The sequence below is a fragment of the Camellia sinensis genome, chromosome 13 (assembly GCF_055761805.1).
Source record: "Camellia sinensis isolate YWXY chromosome 13, ASM5576180v1, whole genome shotgun sequence".
NCBI classification, from domain to species: domain Eukaryota; kingdom Viridiplantae; phylum Streptophyta; class Magnoliopsida; order Ericales; family Theaceae; genus Camellia; species Camellia sinensis.
The window spans coordinates 51,608,247-51,630,628 of record NC_138973.1 but is presented as its reverse complement, the minus strand read 5'-3'; the positions used below and the strand labels follow the sequence as shown (position 1 = coordinate 51,630,628).

General features: G+C 36.6%; 1 long non-coding RNA gene across 1 annotated transcript in view; it reads right to left on the bottom strand.

The window, feature by feature from the left end:
* The window catches only part of LOC145806153 (uncharacterized), a 187,393-nt gene extending 165,382 nt beyond the window's left edge, over positions 1-22,011 (bottom strand). The window contains exon 1 of the long non-coding RNA XR_014348858.1: positions 21,419-22,011. This is a non-coding gene — a long non-coding RNA (uncharacterized LOC145806153). The remainder of the gene's footprint in view (positions 1-21,418) is intronic.
* Positions 22,012-22,382: the final 371 nt, after the last annotated feature.

Below are 22,382 nucleotides of genomic sequence, written 5' to 3'. Positions count from 1 at the left end.
GACTTTAGTAAGATATCACGTCCTTTGTGTAGTTTACTAGTTAAGGACGCGCCTTTTGTCTTTGATGAAGCATGCTTAAAGGCATTCGAAACACTAAGAATGGCATTGACCACCTCCCCAATCATGAAATCACCAGATTGGTCTCTTCTCTTTGAAATCATGTGTGATGCCTCCGACTATGCTGTCGGGGCTGTGTTGGGCCAAAGGGTCAATAAGGCACCATTTGCTATAAATTATGCTAGTCGCACTCTCTCGGATGCTCAATTGAACTACACTACTACCGAGAAAGAGTTGCTAGCTGTGGTCTTTGCCTTAGACAAATTTCGGTCTTATCTCCTAGGTTCCAAGGTCATAGCCTTCATTGATCATGCCGCTTTGCGGTATTTACTATCTAAGAAATAGACCAAACCTAGGTTGATTAGATGGATTTTGTTGCTTCAGGAATTTGATTTAGAGATCCGTGATAAGAAAGGATCTAAGAATGTGGTGGCGGATCATCTCTCCCGAATCCTCATTGAGTATAATAGCGACCCTCTTATTTTGCATGATTCGTTTCCGGACGAACAACTTTTTGAGCTGTCACAAGCGAGCCCCCCGTGGTTTGCACATATTGTGAATTACTTGGCCATTCGGCAAACTCCGCAGAATTGGTCTAAGCAAGACAAATACCGATTCTTTTCACAGGTTAGGTATTACTTTTGGGAGGATCCGGAATTGTTTAAATATTGCTCCGACCAAGTGATCCGACGGTGTGTGCCGGAGAGTGAGGTGCATAGCATTCTTACATTTTGTCATTCTTCTGCATGTGGCGGTCATTTTAGTGGGCATAAAACGGCCGCCAAGATTTTACAAAGCGGGTTTTATTGGCCCACAATTTTTAAAGATGCCCATCAATTTTGTAGAACTTGTTTGCGCTGTCAGCAAATGGGTTCGATGTCTCGGCGTGACATGATGCCAATGTCCCCTATTCTTGTGGTAGAAATATTTGATGTTTGGGGGATTGATTTTATGGGCCCTTTCCCGTCGTCGTTCGGGTTTGAGTACATTCTCTTGGCAGTAGATTATGTGTCTAAGTGGGTGGAGGCAATAGCTACCCGAACAAACGATCATAGAGTGGTAATCAAATTTTTGCATGAAAATATCTTTAGTCGTTTTGGGTTTCCTAGAGCCATAATAAGTGATCAGGGTACACATTTTTGTAACCGGTTCTTTGAGTCGGTAGTTAAGAAATACTCTATCACCCATAAAGTTGGCACTCCATACCACCCTCAAACTAGTGGCCAAGTAGAAGTCTCAAATAGGGAGGTAAAGCACATAATTGAGAAAACGGTGAGACCGGATAGGAAAGATTGGTCACAACGGTTAATTGATGCATTATGGGCTTACCGCACTGCTTATAAGACACCCATTGGGATGTCACCATATAGGGCGGTGTTTGGCAAAGCTTGTCATCTCCCGGTTGAACTTGAGCATCGAGCATTGTGGGCCATAAAGAAGTTTAACTTCGATATGGCCGCGGCTGGGCTCAACCGGAAATTGCAACTCAATGAGCTGGAGGAAATCCGGAATGATGCATATGAGAGTTCGAGAGTTTTTAAAGCTCGGACTAAGGAATTCCATGACAAGCACATTAATAGAAAATCCTTTGAACCCGACCAAAAATTGTGGCTTTTTAATTCAAAATTGAGACTCTTTCCGGGTAAGTTATGATCAAGATGGGATGGCCTCTTTGAGGTTGTTGAGGCATTTAGTCATGGCGCCATTGAGGTGCGAGATCCAAAAACTGGCCACACTTTCACAGTGAATGGCCAAAGATTGAAACCATATATAGAGGGAATTGGGAATGGGGATATGATTGACTCCATTGCTTTGATGGACCCATTTTACTATGATTGATAAATTGATTTCTTGTTCTCTTTTCTTTCCCTTCTATGCTATTATGTGTTTCTTTGTTCTCGTTATGCTTTACTTGCGTCTAGGAGACTTTAAATCCTCTAAAGGTGTAATTCCTTTGGTGTTTGCCGTGCCCGAACAGCATCTGACGGTCTGGTATAGCCACCTAACCGTGTTTGTAGTGAGTTCCTAGGAGACTAACTGAGATGGTGGAAACTAGAGTTCGAATGGCAAAGCCTAAAATACAAAGGTTTGGGATTTTCGAGACAAAAGCCTGGTTTAAATACCTAGGGGTGTGGAAATTGCTTCAAAACTACCTCGGTTTGAACTCTGTATGGCGGCCCCATAGATTGAGGTAGCTTTATGCACCTCGATTCTGGATACCAAATCAACCTAGTCTGTCACCCTGTTGGAGAATAGGGAAAGTTACAGATACAGTTAGAGAGAAAAGTAGTACCTGTAATTTTCGCGTGAAGATTATACCTTTAATGGGCATTCCGTATGTTCTTTTGTGCTATATTTATTCCGGATGTCTATTGAAGGTAGAAATGTTTATTCTTTGTGTTTAAAAGCATGCTTTCATGTTTATTTTCTGTGTTAAAAAAAAAAAAAAGGTTATACTTGTTCACTAAAAAAAAAAAAAAAAAACAAAGGGGGGCGAAATTGCCGCACGTGCGGGACATTTGGTGAAAACCAACCTTGCACTCTGCTAAATAAGCAGGTGCGGAGGGCAGCTGAGTTGACCAAGCCGCACGTGCGGCTTGGGCCCCGCACGTGCGGGACGCCGATATATTAAAAAAAAAAAAAATCGCGCGGAGTTGAAATCGCCGCACGTGCGGCCTGGGCCCCGCACGTGCGGGAAAATTTGGCAAAGTCACAGTTGCACTCTGCTAAATAAGCAGGTGCGGGAACGGTGTGTGTTGACCAGCCGCACGTGCGGCTTGACTCCCGCACGTGCGGGGCGAAGAAATTTCAAAAAAAAAAAAATAATTAATTTTGTTTTGTTTTCTTATTATTATTATTTATTTTTATTTTCATTTACTATTTTTTTTTTTAATTTTCGTACCCAAAAAAAAAAAAAAAAACAAAACAACCCTTATCTAACACAACTCACTCTCTCCCAATCACTCTCACTCTCAGATTTCTCTCTATCTCTTTATCTCTCTCTCTCTCTCTCTCTCTCTCTCTCTCTCTCTTTTAACCCCACAAACCCACATTCTTCTTCTTCTTTTTCCTCTCCCTTCTTCTTCTTCCGTTTTCTTTTTCTCTCTTCTTCCTCACTACCATCGTCTCACCGCCGGCATCACTTCCCTCTCCGTCCGACGAAACTCCGGTGACCACCATTTTTTCCGGCGAACCTCCATTTTTTTTCTCTCTTTCTCCACTTTTTCAAGGTAAATTTTTCTTTTTCTTCTTTTCTTTCTTTTGCGTAGATTTGTGAAGGTAGGAATCAATTTGTAGAGTTTTTGATTATTTATTTATTTTTTTTTTATTTTTTTTATTTTGATCTAGTGTTCATCTAAAAAAAAAAAAATGCTTACCCATGACTGATCTACTTCTTTTTAGTATTTTTAGTAGTCCTTATGATTTTATTTTATTTTTTTTTTATTATTATTTTTATTTTATTTGTGCTCTTTTAGTTGTAGAATGCATGTTTGTTAGTTTCTTTCGAAAAAAAAAAAAAACCAGACCCAAACTCGGCATATAAGAAAGATGAGCACCGCACGTGCGGCCCTTTATGGCGCACGTGCGGGAAAAAAAAATATTGGTACTAACAGTAATCCTAATTTAGTTTTTTTTTATTTGTTATATTTGTTTAGTTTAAATTGCTTCGTAGTGATTCTGGTTAATTTAATTAGTTAGTGAAATTTGGTTTTATTTTTATTTTTCTTATACTTGTGTAGTTAATGATTTTATTTTTATCTTATTCTATGATGTCATTGTTCATATAATTACTAAGTAGTTTAGTTTTTATTTTATTTTGTTTTCTGAAGTTTTATTTAATTTTCTTCTCTTCAATTAAAAAAAAATAAAAAATAAAAATAAAATAAAATAATAAAAAAAAAACAAACAAAAATAAATAAATAAATAAACATGTTTAGTTTTGGTTGTTTGATTCTATACTTTAGTCTATTTTGTTGTTTAGTTATTTTATAGTCTAGTTTAGTTTAGTTTATTTTATAGTTTAGTTAATTTAATTTAATGACATTTTACTTCATTTATTTAATTAATTTCGCTTTTACATTAAAAAAAAAAAAACAAACAAACAAACAAACAGTGGGAATTGCATGTGGTACATTAATGGGCAAATTTGTTCTTTCATATTTTATTTGATTCTCATGCTGGTTTCACGGGTATCTGTATTTATTGTTGTGTGTGCAGGATATGAGTCGCCGTGTCTCTGCTCGGGCCTCCAAAAAGGCCAGGGGTGCATCCTCTTCGGCACCACCACCACCACCGTCACCACCATCCTCGCCACCACCACCAGGTGACCTGCCACGGCCGGAGTGGGCTTCACGCCCTCTTCACAAGCTCACGCAGTTCAACCTGCCATTTTTCCAGCGTGACGAGGACACTACTTGGGCTATTAAGCAGCTCCAACTCCAGCAACAGTTGGGCATTTGCGCTGTGACCGCGCCCACTTATCCTCGTCTGGTCCGACTATTCTACCAGAACCTGCATGAGACACCCACCACGGTTGGACTGCTCTCTAACATTGATGGTCATGTTGTCCACATCACCTCAGCCATGATTGCCACAGTGTTAGAGTTTTTTGCCAAACCGGAATATCAGCCTTTCCCGGAAGTTGAGGATCGCCAACCCATACATCGCCTCATCCAGCAATACTTCCCGGGAGCCCACGGTGACACCAGTTTCACATGCTTGCGGCGGAGCAAGCTACCTAGCCGCTTGCTTTTCCTTGATTCCGTGGTCCATAAGAATGTCCTTCCACTTGGGCATCGAGCTGAGCGCCGTTTGGAGTTTGTACGGGTTTTACACGGGTATCAGCTTGGCTATCAGGTCCCGCTTGAGGATTTCATTTTGCTGCATTTGCAGAAATTTCTACGTGAGGCAGTTCGGCCTACTCCTATGCAGAACCTGACTTGGCCACTACCATTCGCCAATTTGTTGACACTTGTGTTTGAGCTGAACCACCTCTCCATTGCTGAGGATGAGGAGATTGATAGAGGGTATCCGACATTCGGCCAGCGGGAATGGCAGCAGAGCATATCTCGCATCCCGCAGCCGGTAGGTGCCCCAATTGATGAGGCCCAGGACCCCGTCCATGACCACCCAGCTCATCCTGTTCCCCCTGTGCCTCCCCAAGGGGACCCACTCTACATGACTCGCGAGGAATACTTACAGCTTCAGCACTCTGTCGATCAGGTCCACCGTACTCTTCGTGATCACCACCAGAGTCTCATGGAGTTGCGCACGGATTTTCAGGCTCATCGCGACTATTCTCAGGCGCGTTTTGATCAGCTACACGTCGACAACCTCGCCATCCGGTAACAGGGTCAGGATGACGCCTTCGAGACGCGCGCTTTGATGCAAGCCTTGTTTGCCCAACATTTCCCACCACGCACCACCACCGGCTTCTCCGTAGTACCCGCCTGTATACTGCTTTGTCTCTTTTATTTTTATTTTTATTTTCCTTCTTCTTTTTCGTTTTTTCTTTTCTTCCAAAAAAAAAAAAAAATAAGGTAAAGTGTGTATATGTTACTCTCTGCCTACCTGGATGTGCACCTACAATTCTGGTAATTTTCTCTCATTTCTCTTTCTTTTTCCATTGAGGACAATGTTATATTCAAGTTGGGGGATGAGGGTCATATTTTCTTTTGTGCATTGCTATTTGGCTCATAATTCATGCTTTTACATGTTTCACTTGATTGCATTACTTCATCTGATGTGACTTTTTGCTAGTAGGGTGATGATATTTGCATATGTTATTTGGAGAACATAGTAGACCTGTATGAAAAGGATTTATTGGGTAGATACTTGCATGCCATGTTTGCACGAGGAGAGTTGTCTGTGTTTGTGATTTTAGTACACTTGTCATGAGTATGTCTTAATTCACATGAACACACTATCATAGCGGTGATCTTTTTATTATAATCCCTAGTGTACATCATTGATAATAGCTATAGTTGCAGAAAAAAATAAATGAGGAGCCAAGATTCTTAAAAAAAAAAAAAAAAAAAAAAACACTTGATTGGTTTGGGTTCGTAGCCTTTTTAACTCGAGTTATTAAGCCCGTAGGGGTGTCTTTACACCTAATGCCCTAAAACCGTCTGGTTTGGGAGTCATTGGCCCAATGCTTGTTACATGGGTTAATTAGAAAGCTTAAGGGACATGGACATTGCACGGTTAAGGAAAAATAAAAAGAATGACTTGTTCGGATTCGTAGCCTTTTCAACTCGAGTTATTAAGCCCGTAGGGGTGTCTTTAAACCTAGTGCCCTAAAACCGTCTGGTTTGGGAGTCATTGGCCCAATGCTTGTTACATGGGTTGATTAGAAAGCTTAATGGATCAGGACATTGTACAGTCATTTAAAAAAAAAAAAAAACTTTTGAAAATCTTGGCTGCAATAGGTTAGTTTTTCTGTATATGATGGGTGTTATTATGAGTTACACTGGGCTATTGTAGTGGATAGTTAACTAATATGGAGATTGCACTTTACACCGAGGGTACTCATGACTTGTCTACTAGCATGCACAAGTATAGTGAACTTTACTTTTGTATTAACTGAATTGTGGTTTTGACTCAATAGGTTCCTTCATGCTTGTCCATTGTGTCTTTAATGACTCATGATGTCTAAATATCACACTGTAGTGGCACATAAGTTGATTGTTAGGTGGAGTAGTGTAGTCATTTGTTGTTGAGTATATATGAATATGTTAATGTTTGTGGGTATCATTTCTGGAAACCCTCACGAGACTTTACTCGTCCACTTGGGGTAACCTTGTGGTTTAAAGGCTTGTTGCATATGCTAAATGCAACCGTTTTCCCACGAAAGAGGAAATAGATAGATTTTGTTTAATTTAATTTTATTTTATTTTACTTGCTTGAGGACTAGCAAGTAGTAAGTTGGGGGATGTGATTAAGGCCGAAATGTACATCATTGAGGCCGTTAATTAGAATCTCTTAACGTCACTTGCTGGTCAAACTGTATATTTTATGTGTGTTGAGTGTCAATCAGGTTGTACATCGTCGGAGCATAAAATGAGCAAAAAGACAGAATTTGGGCAGAGTTGACTTTTCCGCACGTGCGTTGACTTTTCTGCACGTGCGTTGACTTTCCCGCACATGCGTTGACTTTTTCTGGGAAAGTCAAACCGACGTTTTAAACCTGTTTGGACGAGATTGGAAGTATAAAAGGGTAAGTAAAAGGCTGGATTAAGGTTCTGAAATTGTTTTGACCTAAAGAGAGAGGCTAGGGTTTGAAAAAGAGGAAGAAACAAGAAGCTTCAAAGATGTCTCCCATGGTGGTTCCTTCTCCATCTACCTCCTCCCACTCCTCCATGAGTGGCTAGTCTCCTTTTCTAGGGTTTTGAAGAAACCCTAGCCATGTAATAGGTTTTTCTTTTTTGATTTTATATTATGTAAAAGTTTGAACCATTGTATGGTGTTTTAGAAATTCTTTATATATAATTTTCATTATCTTTTCAAATATTTGACTTTCTGTGATTGTTAAATATTATCCATACATGAGTTTTCTATTCCTTCACATTCAAGGTATGGGACGAACCATGCTACGAGGAACGAGTCGTATCACTACCCTAGTTTACAGTGAACGATTCGTATTACTTGAGATGGTTCATGCTCGTACATTGAATGTGATGATCTTCTTGTTAAATGCTTTGAGCTTGTAGTTACGAAGCATTAATCCGTTCAAACCATAGCATAATTAATTTCAATTGGAAACCCTAATTATGTGGTTAGTGGTGAATTCTCTACCCTAGGATTTTTCCCTAATTCAGTAAACCCAATTTCATTTATTATTGATAATTTAATTCCTTAGTTTAATTTATTCGTTATTAAATTAGGTTATAAACAACCAATCTTTTTATCAAAATTAATTTAGGAATTTGACAATTAAATTAGTTTAATTTCACAATAGTCCCTGTGGATCGATATCTGGACTTGCCATTATTCTGATAGAATTTGGTATAGTTTAGTATTTAATTTTGGTGTGTTCAACGACCCATCACTCCTCTTTGAGCAGATCGGTGGTTTTTCCTAACTCGTAACTATTTTTTTTGGTGGCTTTGTTTTTTTTTTTTTGTTTTTTTGTTGTTGTTTGGTTGGGATGACCCTTTGGGGTATTTTTAATGTACTCTTGTTGTTTTATTAATATATGATTTCTCATGTACTCTAAAAAAAAAAATAAATTGATTTAATTTTTTTTCATAAATAACATAGACAATAAAATGCCGATAAAAAAAAAAAAGAAAAAAAATACGTAGACAATAAAACTTAAAAATTGAATAGAGTGGATTCAATGAAGTGAGATTTGACGTGGGTCATAAAGGTCGAGCCACTAACTGAACTGAAGCTGAGGCCAATAATTCTCTATTTTCAATTTTTTTTTTGATCAGAGAAAAATAAACTTTATTGATGAAGAGAAAAAAAAATTAATACAACAATAATGGAAAAAGAGGATGAGTGCAAAAAGCATCATAGTGAACCAAATCAATTCCAACTAGGTTGACACCAATAAGACCGCCCAATCATATACTAGTACACTATCAAGAGTTGGTGAGTAGCCAACCACAAACACCCAAAAAACACCTCACCAGACATAGCAAAACTAGTAAACGAAAAATAATCCTCACATGACAACAAATTCAGAGTGGCGTCAACAAACTAGATACCAATTCAACAGAACACCAGTTCAACAAACAAAACACCATATCGTTTTGAAAACGTAAACCTAAAATGAAAATCATGAAACAAAAATCTATTTATATATAGTATTTTAAAATAAAAATAATATATAAATTTATTTTTTAGATATATTTTTTAAATTCAGTAATGTGTAAGAGAGATGATTACTTAATACTTGGATAACATATAAGAAGAAAAATTATCTTAAATATTCTAATTGATTGTCATATTATTAAATTTGAAAAATAAATCTAACTTTTACGCTTAAATAGTATTTTCTAAAAGATCAAAAAGAGTTTGGAACTTCTAATTACGCAACATAAAATTTTCTTTATACATATGCACAAACTTCTTTTTTTTTTTTTTTTTTCTTTTTGTTCATAGAGTATCAAACGTTATAATGCATAAAATGGGTGTCATAAAAAATTTCATGGGTGTAAATAGAAAGTAGAAAGAAACACCATTAGATCGAGAGAGAGAGATAGCCAAACACATTTTCATATATATGAAATGAAAACCATAGGATAGATAGATGGATAAAAAGCATACCTCAGTTTGGGAATTGGACACTGCTATATCCAGCACAGTGTTGCCTTTCTCATCTTTCGAGTTCAACAATTTTTGATTTAGGCTCCTGCGAAGCCATCCCAACAGCACTTTACAAGCTTCTAGCTTTGAGTTTTTCGCAGCAATGTGCAGTGCAATCTCATCTCGAATTGTCCGGTCCATTATTGATTCCGGACAAGCCAATAGAAATTCAGCCAAAAGATCAATGTCGCCTTTTTCAGCTACGTAGTGCAAAGGAGTGAAGCTCTCCCTTCCTTTGACTCGTATGAGTTCCTTGTCCAAATTTATGAGCCGTCTTATAGTCCAAGTGAGATTCTTTTGCAAATCCTTCACGGGGCTTAGCTCTGCCCTTCTTCGCAAAGCCAAGTCCAAGGGGCTTAGCCCTTGTGGATTCAACTTCCCACCAAATGATGGCTTTAATCTCATCATTTCTAAGGAAAAATGGGCATGTCCAGCTGAGGCAGCTATGTGCAAAGGAGTATCAACAAAAGGGGTGTCATCTATACTATTCAAAATTTTTGGATAGTCTTGTATACACCCGTACAGGAGACTAATATCTCCTGCTTCTGCAGCCTCCATCAACCTGTTAGGGAAAATATATGATTCCTCACAAGTAAATCAATCAATGGGAATAAAAACTAATGCGGAAAAATTAAATCAAAGGCAACACAAGAATTTGTACGTGGTTCCCTCAATGTGAGGTACGTCCACGGGATCGAAATCCGATTCCACTATCAACCAAATAGTTTCCAAACGATTACAAACGAGACACAAATAGTCTCACAAACCACCCTTAGGTGAATTCTAAATAATCACAAATAAACAAGAGGAAATACCTCACCAAATAGATGAACCAAAATCTTCAGAACTAGAGTTGTAAAAGACCCAAAATAACGAACCAAACTATGCACCAAAGCAGCAACAAAACCGAATGGAAATAACTCCACCAATTGCAAATCTTCGGCACTGTTACCGATGCAATGTATTAATATGGCAGCCGCACACACTATCACCAATTTAATTCCATCTAATTGGTTTTCTAATCTCTCTCACCACTGCCTCACGGAAACATATATCTATATATATATGATTAAATCTTGGATTTATTTTATCAAAATCTAGTTGTATCTAAATTCAATTGGGTCTCCACAAATATAATATATAAAAATATATTATACCTAAACCAAACCAAATTAAAATTCTTTAGCCAAAACCAATTCGGTCTCAAACTCCAATAAGGAGGTATACTCAACAATTCTACCCCTACCGACTTAGGTGGAGACATCAACCATACTCGCTAAAGTTCGAAACTTTAAATGTTTGTCCCTCGACAAAGTCTTTGTCAACATATCTGAAATATTATCATCTGTGTGAACCTTTTCGAGTTGCAACAATTTCGAATCTAACACATCACGAATCCAGTGGTATCTCACATCAATGTGTTTCAATCTCGAATGAAAAGTAAAATTTTTACTCAAGTGAATAGCACTTTGACTATCACAATAAAGCACATACTTTTCTTGCTTCAAACACAACTCTTGCAAAAATTTCTTCAACCATAACTCTTCTTTGCAAGCTTCCGTAATAGCAATAAATTCAGCTTCGGTAGTTGAGAGAGCAACACATTTTTGTAATTTAGATTGCCATGCCACAGCTCCCCCTGCAAATGTCATCAAATACCCTAAAGTAGATTTCCTAGAATCAATATCACCAGCCATGTCAGAATCTGTGAACCCATCAAGGATCGGCTTACCATCCCCAAACACAAACACACGTTCGAAGTCCCTCGAAGATACCTTAGAATCCATTTTACCGCTGCCCAATGTTCTTTACCTGGATTAGAGAGAAAACGACTCACCACACCAACTGCGTGAGCAATATCCGGTCTTGTACAAACCATGGCGTACATCAAAGAACCAACTGCTGAAGCATAAGGAATTTTTTGCATCTCTTTCTTGTCTTTCTCACTTGTAGGACATTGATTCGAGCTAAGCTTGAAGTGACCTGTAAGTGGACAACCATGCGGCTTTGCTTTATTCATGTTGAACCTCTCAAGAACTTTCTCAATGTAGCTTTCTTGAGACAACCAAATCAGCCCCTCTTTGCGATCACGAACAATTTTCATACCAAGTATTTGTTTTGCCGATCCCAAATCATTCATAGCAAAAGACTTGCTTAACTCCAATTTCAACCTGTTTATCATGGTAGAATATTGACCCACAATTAACATGTCATCAACATAAAGTGAAAGAATAATAAATTTACCATCTGAGAAATTTTTCACAAACACATAATGGTCCAAAGTGGTTTTAGAAAAACAATTATTCATTATGAAAGAGTCAAATTTTTTGTACCATTGCCGCGGGGCTTGCTTGAGGCCATACAAACTTTTCTTTAATTTGCAAACAAATTTTTCTTTCCCTTTCTCCACAAAACCTTCCGGTTGCTCCATGTAAATTTCTTCTTCAAGATCACCGTGAAGAAATGCGGCCTTCAGATCAAGTTGCTCAACTTCAAGGTTCATACTTGCAGCCATGCCAAGTACAACCCGAATAGAAGACATCTTCACAACTGGCGAGAAAATCTCGTCAAAGTCAATGCCTTTCTTTTGCCCAAAGCCTTTCACAACAAGACGTGCTTTGTACCTCAGATTCTTCCTATCATTCTTCAATTTGAGGACCCACTTATTTTCAAAATTTTCCTCTCTTTAGGCAACTTCACTAAATCATAGGTGTGATTTTCAAGTAAGGAATTCATCTCCTCTTCCATGGCCTTTTTCAAATCACCTTTCGTTGCATACTTAATTGCTTCTTGGTAACTCTCGGGCTCCCCTTGATCAGAAATCAACACAAACTCATTGGGAGGATACTTTCTTCAAGGTTGTCGGTCCCTTGTAGATTTTCTCAACTCAAGTTGTGGTGGCGGTTCTTGAGTTGGATGCTCTTCCTCAATTTCGGGCTCAACTTCATTTTGAATAGCATCATCATCTACATCTTCAAGAGGTGGCTGCACCTCTCCCCCATTTTCATCATCAACTGAAGATGAAGAAGATGGATCCATGTCAATGAGATCACTAGTTTTTGGCTCCGGTTGATCACATTTGCCAAAGTCTTCAATTGTTTGGTCTTGAAGAAACACAACATCACGGCTTCGAATGACTTTCTTGTCGACCGGATCCCACAATCTATACTCGAATTCATCACGCCCATAGCCAAGAAAAATGCATTGTCTTGACTTGCTATCAAACTTGGACCTCTCATCCTTTGGAATGTGAACAAAAGCTCGGCAACCAAACACTCTCTACTGTTCATAAGACACATCTTTGCCTGTCTAAACTCTTTCAGGCACATCACCATTCAAAGGATAAGAAGGAGACAAATTGATCACGTCAACCGCTGTCTTCATTGCCTCACCCCAAAAGCATCTTGGCAATTTAGCTTGTGAAAGCAAACACCTTGTTCTTTCCATAATGGTGCGGTTCATCCTCTCGGCAACGCCATTTTGTTGAGGGGTCTTCTTAACTGTCTTTTGGTGAAGAATACCTTGGCTGCGACAATACTCATCAAATGGCCCAATGTATTCACCACCATTGTCAGATCGGATGCACTTCAATTTCTGCATTGTTTCTCTTTCAACCATGGCCTGAAAATGCTTAAATACTTCTAGAACTTGATCTTTAATTTTTAGTAAAAAAGCCCAAACTTTCCTTGAATAATCATCAATGAAAGTAACGAAATAAAGTGCACCACTATGTGTTCTAACTTTTAAAGGACCACAAACATCCGAATGAATCAACTTCAACACATTTTCTTTTCTAGAAGTAACATGTTTATGAAAAGAAACTCTATGTTGTTTACCCGCCAAACAATAAACACAAATTTTAAGATGTGTACCTTTCAAACCGGGTAGAAGCTCTTTCTTGAACAAAACTTGTAGCCCCTTCTCACTCATATGGCCAAGCCGCTTGTGCCACAATTCGGTAGAAGTATCATCTTGAAGTGTATTGACAACACCTTTACAAATTTTTCCTTGCATCGAATAAAGTGTATGAGTCTTCTTGCACTTAGCCACCACCAAAGAACCCTTTGTGAGCTTCCTTATTCCATCACCAAATTTGTTGTTGAAGCCTTCATCATCTAGCTTTCCAGTAAAGATCAAATTGAGGCGAATGTCAGGAACATGTTTCACATCTTTAAGCAGCAACTTGCAGCCCAAATTTGTTTCCAAGCAAACATCACCCATGCCGATAATCTTGGACAAACCTTAATTGCCCATTCTAGCAGAACCATAATCTCCTTTGATGTAGGTAGTGAAGAAATCAACTCGAGAAGTCACATGAAAAGAAGCACCTGAATCAATCACCCAATTGCTCTCTTGGCCCACAAAATTGATACAATCATCTTCACAAATGACCATGAGATCATCAGTAGTAACTGCTGTTGTGTCTTCTTGCTTCTTATCCACACTTTTGTTACGCCTTTTCTCTTTGTTCTTGAGCTTTCGGCATTCTCGCTTCATGTGCCCTTTCTCATGGCAATAATAGCACTCAATGTCTTTCTTTGAAAAAGAACCATCTCTTGATTTGTCATGGCTTTGATCACGACTATGAGGAGTCTTACTCCTCCCCCTTGTTTTTCTTTGGCCTCTCACAACAATTGTTTCTGAATGAGAGGAACTCGCTGATTTTCTTTTAGTTTCTTCATTCAACAGGCTACTAGTGATTTGACCCATTGTAACAACTCCACCGGGCGTCGAATTACTAACGGTCACAACCAAAGTCTCCTAACTTTCGGGCAAAGGACTAAGTAGCATCAAAGCCTGCAACTCATCATCAAAAACAATTTTTATAGAAGCAAGTTGGTTAACAATGCTCTTTATTTCATTCAAATGTTCCGAAATAGGGCTATCCTCTTTATATTTTAAATTAACCAACTTACGAAACAGAAAAGCTTTATTTGTGGCTGATTTCCTCTCATAAAGGCCCTCTAATTTTTTCCATAAATCATGTGCTGAAGTTTCAGTAGCAACATGATGAAACACACTATCATCAATCCATTGACAGATAACACCAACGGCTTTTCGATTAAGCCTATTCCATTCATCATCTTTCATACCCTCAGGTTTCCCACTATCACCCTCAATGAGTCCATACAAATCTTTACAAAATTATAGGTCCTCCATTTTAGTTTTTCAAGTTACCCAATTGCTTCCATTGAAGCTAGACATACGACCCACATTCCCCTCCATTGATTTACACAAATAAATAAACTCAAATAAACCGTAAGCTCTGATACCAGTTGTTAGGGAAAATATATGATTCCCCACAAGTAAATCAATCAATGAGAATAAAAACTAATGCGAAAAAATTAAATCAAAGGCAACACAAGAATTTTTACGTGGTTCCCTCAATATGAGGTATCTTCACGGGATCGAAATCCGATTCCACTATCAACCAAATAGTTTCCAAATGATTACAAACGAGACACAAATAGTCTCACAAACCACCCTTAGGTGAATTTTAAATAATCACAAATAAACAATAGGAAAGACCTCACCAAATAGATGAACCAAAATCTTTAGAACTAGAGTTGTAGAAGACCCAAAATAACAAACCAAACTATGCTCCAGAGTAGCAACAAAATCGAATGGAAATAACTCCACCAATTACAAATCTTCGGCACTATTACCGATGCAATATATTAGTATGGCAGCTGCGCACACTATCACCAATTTAATTCCATCTAATTGGTTTTCCAATCTCTCTCACCACTGCCTCACTGAAACATATATATATATATATATATATTTGTCGAACCTGTTGGTTCTCCATGACACGTGTGACGAAGAATATGCCACACGAACGAGGATTGCTTTGCGATTCTAAGACACTGGAAATTATACTCAAAGTGGTGCAGTACAGTTCTGAGGAGGAAAGTTAGCACCTTTTATAATTAAAACTGGTAGCAGCCATGTGAGGCCATTATATGGCTATCGTCAACAATTTTCGCGAAAGATATATATTATCACGGTATTTGAATTATGAATTTAAATATATTTAAAAAATTAAAAATAAAATAAAATATGAATAAAATATAAAGTAATATTACTTTAGTTTAAATGTTAGGCTCAATTTTAGGGCTGAGCAAGGAATCCGTGAAATCCGTAATCCGATCCAGTCCAGTCCAATCCGATAGGTTTGGATTGGTTTTTTGAATCCGTGGTTCGGTTTCGGATTGAAAAATTAAAAATCCGTAGTACACGGATTGGTTCCGGATTGAACCCCATGGTTCCGGATTAGAACCGATCCGGACCGTATACAAATAGTATATATTTTTATTATACATCCTCCCTCATAGTATCTTCTTTTATTCTATATAAAATCTAAACTCAAATCTAAAACCGTATAATATCTTTTTTTTATTACTTTTTTTTGTTAGTTTTTAGTTTTAATTTGTAATGGTCTAAATATTTATGGTGAAATCAGTTTTCTCATGGTTGTTTAAATTCTAGCACAGTATGTCGCTATTATAGAAATAGATGTTGCTATTGTGGAACTAATATAGTGCTATGTTTATATTTTTATGAAATTAAAGTGTTATATATATTTTTTTGTTATTTAATTATGTGAATCCGTGGTTCTAAACCGATCCAATCCGTATTTAAATGGATTGGTTCGGATTGGTTCCATGATTTAAACGGATTGGATTGGTTCCAAGATTTCAGGAACCGTAGATAACGGATTGGTCCTAGTTTTACCCCAATCCGGTCCAATCCGAACCATGCTCACCCCTACTCAATTTTAAGTGATAGTGTTTTAAAATATTTAAGATAATTTTTCATGACACTTGTGACTAAAAATATAGCGCTCGAACGAGAATTGCTTTGTGATTCTAACTTCTGTGACGAAGACACTGGGAATTAATACTTCAAGTGGTGCAGTGTAGTGCTGAGAAGGAGAAAAGTAATCACCTTTTATAATTTGGGAAATAACAAATCAATATATGTTTGGAAAAAAAATTAATGATCAAAATCGATCAAATTAAAAATATAGGAACAAAAGTAATAATAAAAAAAAAAAGAGGCAAAGTATAAAAATTACTGGTGTTATTTGTCCAAACTTTTTTATATAATGTAAATATCTCCCATCTTTCACTAATTCTTTTATCATATTTGAAAAATAAAATTAATGTTTGGCATGACTTATTTATTTTTTTAATGAAAAAATATATAAAAAGTTTAGTGAATGAAAATGAATATTTTATTTTAATTTTTTGTATTTTTTAACTTTTTTAATAATTTCTTCAATTTTAAACTAAAATGTGGTGTTGTCAAAGGAGCTATTAGTGTTGGATGATGAGAGAATTACAATATATATTTAATAATTGGAGGGAGCATTTCATGTGGTACCCAAAGCTACCTAATAATTTTTCCTACTTCCGGCACGAGGTGAAATGATGCCCAGCGATTGATTATAGATCACAAACTGGCAAAAATAATAAGAGCACAACTTGTCTTGGGTATGTGAAGTTAATCACAGACTCTCTTATGATATGATCCGAACAGTTTATATTTTAAACTACAATCTACAAATTATTCATAAAAAAAATCAAGTCGATCTGATAACTCTAGGGCAAAGAGTTCTTGTACACTAGCATTGGCAAAAAACATAGTATCATCGGCAAATTGGAGATGAGAGATTACAAGACCTTTGGAGCCGACTGCGATACCCTGAATAAGGTTGTTGTCCCTAGCTCTTTGGAGAAGACAGTTCATGCCCTCTGCTGCAATTAGAAAAAGGAATGAGGAGAGGGAGTTGCCTTGCCTAATGGACCTTTTGGATGACTATGTTTTGAAAGTGCATTTGCGATTTATGATTTGGTGGCTGCTGGTTAAAATGTTCCCCATAAGGGCATTGGTTTTTCGTAAGTGCTTGGTTAATGTTGTTCTCTGTTAGTGTTGGGGTTTATTATGCTTTGTTCCTTCTCCTTTTTGTTGGTTTCTCATCAATTTTTTTGGCTTGAGTTAGTAAATGATTGTGTATCTTTCTTGGTGTCAACCTTGTTGAGATTTTGAAATTTACAATGATGTTTTTTGCTTTTGCTTCCTCATTTTATTTTTATTAATTTATTTTATTTTTATTGATGTAAGCTCATATGTTGTATATTTGTTTTCATCAATAAAATTTCCTTTTTGCCGATCAAAAAAAAAGAAAAAAAGTTTATTGCATTTATTCCCAAAAAATAGATAGTCTATTTTTTAAGGGAGATTTATTTATAAATCCCTTTTAGTAGATTTATAGCCCAATAAACACACAAGGTTTTCTTGTATTCCATCAAGTCTCATATATTCAAACTTATATCTCAGGAGGTTCTTTTTTTCTTGATTTATAAATTTTTTGGGACTATTATACCTTTTGTTCTATTCTGATAGTACGTATTATACACAATGTGCATGTTTGATTGAGTAGATTAGAGCATGGGATTGAGATTATTAATCCGTGGGCCCAATTATCCTATGTTTGTTTTAACATTTTGGTTTAGGATTATTAATCCAATGGATAATTAATCTAACAAATTTGTAGGATTATTAGTAATGGAGTAGGGGTGAGATTATTAATCCAATGAATATTAATCCAATTGGATAGTGAATACCACACTAATTTAATAAGATTATTAATATTTCACTATTAATCTTGTGAATCAAACATGACCAATATGATATATACGTTTTTCATATTTTGTTATTTCCATTTTGGAAGTTTTGGTGATTAGAGATTTTAGAGGAATCAATAGATACGTTTCCATTATACATTTTTGTAGGAGTTTCTTTTACACATTGGTGGTAAGAGAACATTCAAATGTTTTCTTCTTTCATTGTTGTGGTTACGGTTGTTAAATCGATTTATTTTTTTCATTGATGATCTATACGTTATGAATTAAAAAATGAATGATTTGTATCATTAAAACAAAATTCGTGGTTGACTTCACGATCCAAATAGTATAGTCCAATCCACTGTGAACAAATATATAATAAATTCTCACACTTTACAAAGTGCCTCATTGGTTATCTATTTTCTTTGCTTATTATTCTGCAAAGAAAAGAAAGAAAAAATATAAAAATCTACAACAACCATATTTTTATTATTATTATTATTATTATTATTATTATTTTTTTTTTTTTTTTTTTTTTTTTTTCAGAGGGTGAAGGTTGATAGGAACTTCATCAATCAAAACAGATATCAACTCACGAGGAACTTCCTACATCCAAGTCCGCTTCTCACATTCATCTTTCAACAACCTTATTCTTGGATTCATCTCAAAAAACAAAAACAAAAAAAAATCTTATTCTTGGAGTTATATTATAGGGGTCCAACTATTGTACAACCATTCACAATTAATATTGTAATAAAAAAGAGTTGTGTCGTTGGGAGTTACCAGTTTGATCTGTAATGTGATGTGATTTGATATTTATTTATTTTTTTGAACTAACAGGTGGCATGGAGAAGTTATTTGGTGGTCATGGGATATGGTTATGTGATGTTTTACATGTGTTGTGATTGGTGGATGATGTAAGGTCTATAATGTTGTATTAGATGATTGAGAAATAATAGGGGCATGGTGGTTTCTGATTGATAAGAGATATGATCGCATGCCGCCCTTGGATCAAGAAATTTTTTTTCAATGGTATGACTTTTTATTCAATTTTTCATATTAAATTATTTATATGAAAAACTTAAAATAAGACTCCACAAACTACTCAATCTTGACTTACTACTCAACCACTGCTGCTACTACCACCACTACCATCACCACTTCTATCACTACTACCACTACTACCATGCCACCACCACTAATATCACTACCTTCATCATCATTGTCATTGTTGCCATAAAAATCATTAAAATTTTATTACCACTACCATCACAACCTTTACCACCACCATCAACGCTAGCATGCCACTACTGCTACCACCACTACCACCATTACCACTGTCACCACTGCCATGCCGCTACCATTACTACCACTACCACCACCACCACCGCCACCACCACTACCACCACCACCACCACCATCACCATCACCATCCTATCACTACTACTACTCAATCAAACTCCATTTATTACTCAGCCAAACTTTCTTTTTTTTTTTTTTTATTTGAACGGCAAAATAAAGCTTTATTGATGGAAAAAAGAAATAGACTTGCAAAAATACATCCACAAAGAAAGGAAACGCAATGAGCATCAAAGCTAACCCAAGATTGGTGAGAAACCAATCAAAAACAACCAACGAAAGAAAGGAAAAAACAGAACAAACAAGTTGCAACAATGCAAACAGAGTGAAAGGCCAGAGAAAGAAGCTGAGTTGAAGACTAAAGACCCTCTACACCTAACCAAACATCTGATGCATGCCACTAGATTAGAGCCCAATCATTCAACCTCCAATTCTGATACAGATCTTCACCAAAACAGAACAACAAAACCACCAATAGAGAAGGCATCAACACCAAAACCACAAACCAAAACCACAAACCAAAACATCAGAACAACATGAGGCCTATGCAAGCCTCTGCTGCCATGAACTCCTTACAGACCTACAGCCAATTCAAGCCAGCAACACTTCAGCAGGCATTAGCAGTACAACACACACCAGAATCCAATCCACAGACCATTCAACAACCATTTAGGCCAATATCCAACCATCCAGAGCCGTCTAGCCAAGGGATCATCACATCAGCAACCCTGCTCAGGTTAGTCTCAGCCATATGCACAGACATCAGAGAACACTCCTCTGCACAGATTCCAAACCAACACATCTTGTTGCTACTCACCAGAAGAAAGCAGATTATAAACCAAGGCACTGCTGCTGCTACAAATACACTCAAACCTGATGTTTACCCTTGTGAAACGCATCAACCCCAACCACCTAAACAAACTCTAATCTGCCTGATGTTATAAAGAAAATCATTAATGGAGAACTGGCAATCCTTAAAAGAAGCCTTCAGCCAAATAGCTAACCTGATAATAATTAACTCCTTAAGCACTACCATATCTGGTTGAACACTATTGAAACAAGCTAAGATGTCGGTGATTGAACGGCGGGGTAAGAGACAAAGTTTTAATTTCAAAAAGGGCCAGAACAATTTTGATAGGGTGGATTGGAGTTTTGGAGTGAGAAAGAAGAAGAAGAAGAAGAAGAAGAAGACAAAATAACTTTGATCTTTTTGGGGAAGAAGATGTAGAGATTTGAATAGGAATAATGGATTAGGATGTAGCATGAGAAAAAAAATATATTTTAGGGTTTAATATGTGTTGCCTTTATTGGTAAATTCACATTAAGATATAATAAGAATTAAAATTTATAAATTTAAATTGGGCGTAATGAGATATTTTTTGGGTTCAAATAGAATGCCTCAGTCTATGGGCTCACCATAAGGCCCGTTTTAATAATTCTAATTAGTCATTTTGTCAGGCGCTTTGAGTATATTATTCACACACAAAATTAGATCGATTTAATAATTATAACCTATTCAATTTATTACGTTTGTCACAAAAAAATAAATTATATATTTTTAAAAACACAATTGTCTTTCATTTTTTAATGAATACGCTATAATTATCATATCGATTTAATTTTTTGCATAAATGATATACCCAAAATGTCCAACAAAATTAATAGTTCAAATTATTAAAACAGACCCGTAAAAAATTCCATTCACCCGAACAATGCCCACAAGGAAGTCCACCTCATGAATGAAAAGCTAGCAGTGTTCCAAAAAAAAAAAAAAACAAACAAACAAACAAACAAACAAAACAAAACAAAACCAAAAACTCAATTTTTTGAATTTTTAATTTGTATTTCTATAATTTCGTGATTTTTTAAAGGAAAAATTGTTGAAAAATCTAATCTAGCAATTGCTTAAGGCTTTAGCCAGTGGATATTTTCTTCTTCTTCTTCTTCCCTTCTTTTTCTTTAGTGAAACAACAACAACAACAACAACAACAACAACAACAACAAATAGAGAGAGATTCAGAGAGAGAGAGAGAGAGAGAGAAATCACTGCTCAATTTTACCTTGGACTCCTTCGTGACTCGTGATTCCTCTTTATATCTCTGGTTTGACTTTGATCCAAATCTAGCGGTCTATTTTGACTTCAATCCGAAGCCGTAACCATGATCTGACTTCAGCAAGAACAATGGTGGTGGTTGTGGTGGCAGAGATGCTAGAGGCTTGAGAGAGAGAGAGAGAGAGAGAGAGAGAGAGAGAGAGAGAGAGAATAAAAGAGCCAGATCGGCGATGTCGATTTGTGTAGATCTCTCGGATCGAATTTCCAACGATGGTGAATCCACTACCACCACCACTACTTCTACTCAGCCTCCTCCTCTACCCAAGATCTTTGGAGTTAAGAGAGAGAGAGAGAGAGAGAGAGAGAGAGAGAGATGAGCGGTGAGTCAGCAACGTGGGAGGCGACGACAGAGAGGTGGTAGAGATAGTGGTGGCTAGGATTTAGATTGGTGTAGAGGCCTGATTTGTTTTGAGAGATAGATGAGGGATTGAGATTGGGATTGAGATTGAGGTGGGACCCACTAATATTGTATTTGTTTTAGGAGATGGGAAGGGAATTCATAATTCCCTCCAGATTAGGATAGGACTTGGGGAAGGGATTAGGATGGAAGTTTGAGACTTGGCATTAAAAAATAGTTCACCAGACTATTTTTTATTTATTTATTTTTATTTTTTTTACATGTTGGCCATTTTTTTTGAACATTATTGTTTAATTTTTTGTATGTTTTGTTAAATAAAAATCATTGTTTTATTTTTAATTTAATTTAATTTTTTATTTTTTGCATGTTGGGCATTTTTTTTGAACATTAATGCTTAATTTTTTGTATTTTTTTATTTGTTTTATTATTTTATATAAAAATAATTTAAGAATCCCTATATCAACAACTATCATCAAAACAAACACAATTTTTCTTAATCCCCTCACTATTAATGCCCTTATTATGAATTCCCTCCATTCTACCTCTGAAAACA